The sequence below is a fragment of the Vanellus vanellus genome (genome assembly GCF_965231255.1).
Source record: "Vanellus vanellus genome assembly, chromosome: 17".
NCBI lineage: Eukaryota > Metazoa > Chordata > Aves > Charadriiformes > Charadriidae > Vanellus > Vanellus vanellus.
In genome coordinates this window covers 12,260,433-12,266,067 of record NC_138922.1, presented here as the reverse complement: position 1 = coordinate 12,266,067, position 5,635 = coordinate 12,260,433, and positions in this window count along the sequence as shown.

Genomic DNA, 5,635 nt, shown 5'->3' with positions numbered 1-5,635 from the left:
CAGTAGTACACGCAATGAGGTGCTTTGCTAAATCAAGAGCTTTGTGAAAGTGAAGAGACTTCCACTTGCTCACACAAATCCTGGGACACGCTCCTTCCCTGCCCCTCCTTCGGCTCTCCCCACCATGCCGGGAAGTGACCAAAGCCTGGGGGTTACTGCTGAGCGGTACACCACCACAAAACTATTGCTAACGAGAGCTTTAGTCGGCATGAGCTTAACTAGAAGCCTAGGTGAACCTTGGTGCAGTTCCACTTGTAATATTGGGCTTAAAAAACAAACCCAACATGATCTGTTGAGTTCTATATGTTGTTGGTTTTACTCCTCAGGTGGCTGACAGCCTCTCAGGAAATAACATGCACGAAAAAAAAAAAAAGTTTTGAAAATCAATCCCTTAAGGTTTTTTTGAAAGTCAGAGCAACATCACAAATGGTGTTCATTTGACATAATTGTTTCAATGCAAAAAAGCAGTGAAGAGATGAGGTTGTGATTCCTCAAACGACCCACCTAAGAACAGGCAGGACCCAGGATCAGAACTGCACCACGGAGCTGGGTTAGGTTCCAGGTCATCCGAGAGGTTTTAAACTCCGGATTTCAGTGAGTGGAGGCGGCTCCTTTCCACGCTGAACTCTGCTCCCCACAGCAGGTCCCCGTTAACCCACAGCAACATTCATGTACCCTGAGCATTTTTACAGTTTATGTGTTCCGATTATCAAGACAAATCCTGATGTTGAGCACTAGCTCTATAAACAAGCACGACTTGGGCTGAGTATTTGGAGATTTAGTGCCCACAGCACACCAGCCAAATCCATGGGCTGCTGTGGAAGATCTCAGGCCTGTAAAAACCGACAAGGAGAAATCAATGCTTTGCTGCAAAACATTGCTTCATATCGCAGCCAGTTGCAAAGCAGCCAGTGATCCCTCTCTAGAGGAGGCGGAGGCTGGCTTATTTAGAAAACAGCTTAAACAAATATATAAATCTAGCTCTGCAATAATGAGATACATAATTTATACAGAGGCCTGCCACTTACGCAGGAACACGCATGAGTGTCATCAATATTTTAAATACCGAGTAGCAAACTGGTTGTCAAATTCAAGTCAGCAATTTCCTTTTGCCTCTCTCCTGCCGAGAAAGCAACCAGGCGAACGAGGACCTGGATGAGCCCTTTTAGCAAAGAGCTTGCTTGAGACCAGAGACTGACTCTATTACACATTTTGAAACACAAGATGTGGCAGGAGAACAGCCGGCCTTAGCCAACCAACAACACAAAAAACTTCAGCTGGCTGCCTCCACACATTATTTGAAAAAAAAATTTCATAATACCAACATGAGGCTGTATATGTTTATTCATCGTCAGTAATTTTTGTACACAAGGCAAATATTAATAGCTGAAAGGCAATGCTTTTGGAGAGTATGTACAGAGCAATGTACAAGCGAGTGTAAGAGGTTTTAAACTATTAATCAATTTAACCGTTTTATAAAAAGGAAGTGATGCTTTTTCTTCTAAGACCTCCCTTAGAAATAATTTATTGCCAATCTTAAACTAAAGCAAGGAGAAAAAAAAATTTACAATAAAAAGTAGTCCCTGGAAAGTTTATAAAAAGTTAAACATATAAAATTGTAAGCCACAAACATTTATACAAAGCTAATACAAATCTTGGTTTTGTTAAAGATCTATGAGGTTGTTACAAAATATATTTTTACATAAAGGCTTCACGTAAGGTAAGCTCTCACTGCTACTGAAAGCGCAGGAAAGCGGTTTTAAATAGTCTGCAAATTCAACTTATTTTCAAGTACAATGCAAAGAAATTGCAAAATGGCACTGTATTGCAATGCTGTGTAATTAAAAAAACAACTACGTTAATGGTACCATCAAACAGACAAGACCTGTAAAGTTAACTTGTGAACAATTCAGTATGGCATGAAACTTCTGATCATTTTGAAACAGGAAATGTTATTGTTGGAAAATGAACCTTCTGCAACCGTCCTTAAAGAGAAATAACCAGAGAAGTCTTCCGATGGCAATGGAGCTGTTAAACATGCACAGTTTGCAGTCTTTAAGCAGTGAGGTGCTCCCAAACACGGCGAGCAGATGCAGTTTGCCCAAGTTATCTGGGACCAACCATAAATACTACTACCAGCCAAGTGTCATGAAGCTCGAAACACCCCCCCAATCTGAGCAATTTGCTAGAATAATTCCGATGGGCAAAATTTAAAGCTACTCACTAGACAAATGAGTCTAATATACAGCCTTTGAGATCAATGAACCCACCTGACTTTTTTTTTTTTTTTAAGAGCAGATATTCTAGAAGAAAGCTTAAGTTTTACACAAACTGATGGCTTACGCTCCCACACAAAATATATAAAAAAAGTAAAATTTTTAAAGCCCTGATGAACAGCCAGTTTTCAGGTGTCAATCAACCTCATTTAACACACTGCAGCAGGGAACAGTCACTAAAAAACACCAATTTCACCTTCAAGTACAGGAAGGCTGTCCAAGACAGTGGTATATCTCCATACGGTCAGTGATCTTTTTAAACAGAGCTCACTCCAAAGAGAACTAAGAAAGGTTTGGGAAATGATTTTCTACCTGCTTTCCCACCTTCACTAGAACTACGTCCTGACCTTGTACCACAGAGTGCTTTATGTGAACAAGCTTCACTCTTACTAGCTAACTGTGACTCATTTGTTTGCTTCAGGATAAAAATCAGTCTGTTCAAAACATCAATCCTTCAGCTCTTGTACCCAAATTATATCCTGCTATGAAGAAATAATATTTAGAAACAAATCTAAAAAGAAATACAACAGTACATGCTGTGCTCCTTTTCAGGTAGCTAATGAAGAGTAAGTTTGAAGATGGAAAAGCCCAACGTTGACTCGGTTTGTTTAGCCAGTATGTTAACATAGGAACCATGTAAACAGTTACATCAAGGTTAGTTGCCTCACCCCCTCTAAAGAAGTGGGAGTGGGAAACGAGAGTGATTTGACTCAGTCATTTCATTAAAATAATTCATTTCTGCCTGAGATTCATATAGTGCTTATCTACCAGGGCCTACTTTGTCAGAAGTGACCCAACACTGTGCGGTCCACTGTGCTGTCTCACAGGCCCTGGGGTTCACAGGGAAAGTGATCTGAATTAAAACCTTTTTTTTTTTTTTTTTTTTTTTGTGTTGATTCAGGGGAGAAGCCTGCTGTAATATTTTTCCCACTTGAACTAACGTCAGAAGTGCCCAGCACCTTGGTGATACTGACTATATCCTTGGACTGACATCAGTTTTGAGGATCTTTAGTAAATTAACAGGTCCCTTGACACAAAATTCATCAACATTTTACATACCAGGAATTTGTCTAAACAAATTTGTTTCATCTTCTTATCATCCACTATCCAGTCTTTAGTCTTTTCTGCATCATCTAGTCTGACATCCTGCAAAACACATACTATAGACCTTCTCCAAATTAATTATTTTAATCAGAGCAGAGATAAGTCTCTTTTCTGAAAAGAAACTTGTTCAGGCAACTGTCAGCAATGGGAAGAAACGAACCTACTACTCCTCTTGTTGACTAACAAGGGCACGGCCTTGTTCAATTTCTGCTTTTCAACAGTGGACCTTGAGGCTCTTAGACAGAGGTTTATTGTCTGCTCATGTAGCATTTATAGCTCGACCAAATCAACCTGTCATCCCTCTCCAAAGAGGGAAATGGAGAACTTTCGACTCCCATTACAGGCATGCTGTTCAATCCTTTAAATAGCCTCACTAACCTTTTTTGAGGTCTCTAGTTCATCACCCTTCTTGAACTGCTTACATATGACCTAAAGACATCAAACCAGAAGTAATCATATCCATGTCCAGTAAGGAGGCAAGATCTACATTAAATATCCCCATCTAAAGATTATGTTAATCCTCCTGACATCAGTGTTGCACCCAGACTTTATGTTTAGATTATGCACTGTGACTTCTCCCAAGCTCTTTCAGAATTCTTTCCTCCCAAAATAGTGCCTTATCGCAGAAATCGCAGACTAATCTATGACTACTCATTGGATGATATAAAAAAATAGAGGTCTTTCAAAGCACCTAACTAAATAAAAATACACTATTCTCCTTCTACTGACAGGAGAATGAGGTACAAAGATGTTAATACAACTTACAATCACAGTAAGTAAAAGGCTAAGTTCAGAAGACAGGCAGCTTTCCTATGTTCTCGCAGGGACACTGCTCCAAGCAGTGAGGCTATTATGGCACACCGCTTGCCACATGCGCAGTACGTTAATAAAAATGAATTCAAGGAAGTATTGGCCAGCATCATGATCCACAGGAATTGGCCGGTTCCACGGGGCACAGCAGCAAGCTGAACTGCCTATGTGACACTACAGTCTGGGGGAAACTTGGTAGCGGCACTACTTTTTGAAACACAAGCTCAAAAGCTTACTCTCATTTTGTCATATACTGTGTGGTGTATGAGGATTTCTGGGCAAGAAGTATTTTTTATTATTTTTTAATCACATGGCAACGGTATCAACCCCCCCTAAAAAAAATATATATAAAAATGAAACTGCAATGAAACTTTCAGTAAAATATTCTTAGTCACAAGCAGCACTCTGGAGTATGCTGTGCAACATATTTGGCTCAAGTACACTTAGGATTGCTAGACCCAATTGGAAAGTCTCAGAAAGAACCTCATCAGCTGAACCATGTTCTGGTCCGAGATGTTTTGGTTGGTTGTTTGTTTGTTTTTGTTTTTTTTTCTTTTTTTTTTTTTTTTTCCTCCCCAGAAGAAAACATTCATCTTCACGGTGTCAGCTACACAAGGCCTCTGCTGGGAACACATATGCTCACATAAGGCCACTGAAAATACCGTAGGAGGACGGAACACAAGGAGGCACTTAGGTTTGCAAGTACTTCTATCCGTCACCAAATGCTTACTGATTGAGATGAGGCACGCTGTAAGAACTCATGAAGACAGTAAAAATAAACCAGTGCTATATTAAAGCGCTTCAAGAACAGGTAAGGTACCTACACATAACATCTGGTTAGTGAAGATAAGAAATACAAGTTTAGCTTGCTCCCCCTTCCCACATCAGAATTTCAAGAGGACCGTATCATAGTGCTCTGTGCTTTGCCATGGCTCCAAGACGTACATACAATGCAAGAGTGAAACCGTGTGCTGTGCCATTCACTAATTCCTCGTCACTAGACTTCTGCCTGCATCAGTACTTCCTGCCAGATATGTCCAAGGCTCCCAATCTAAGTATTTTTAAAGCATCTCCTAGTCAAACCCCACGCCAAGATTTATACTTAAACAGGAAGTGCGTTACACCCAGGAATCCTGGCTTCAAATAGATTATTCCAGCAAGGGATTTACGGGATTTCTAACCAACAATAGACCTGAGAAATCGTAAGTCAGCTATGGTATCACAGTCTTCATAACGAAGCTAGATGTGAAAAGTTTCTCCCCCCCCTTAAATTACTGCCACAGTCTAACAATTGCAACAATTTCACTGAAGTTTGGACTTGGAATTCTGAAGGTGGAATGAATTTTCTAGGATAACATACACATTCTTAACACATCAAATTGATCACTTTACAGGTAACTTAGACATAGGTCTGCTATAAAATTACAACTTGAGTGAACTTGAAG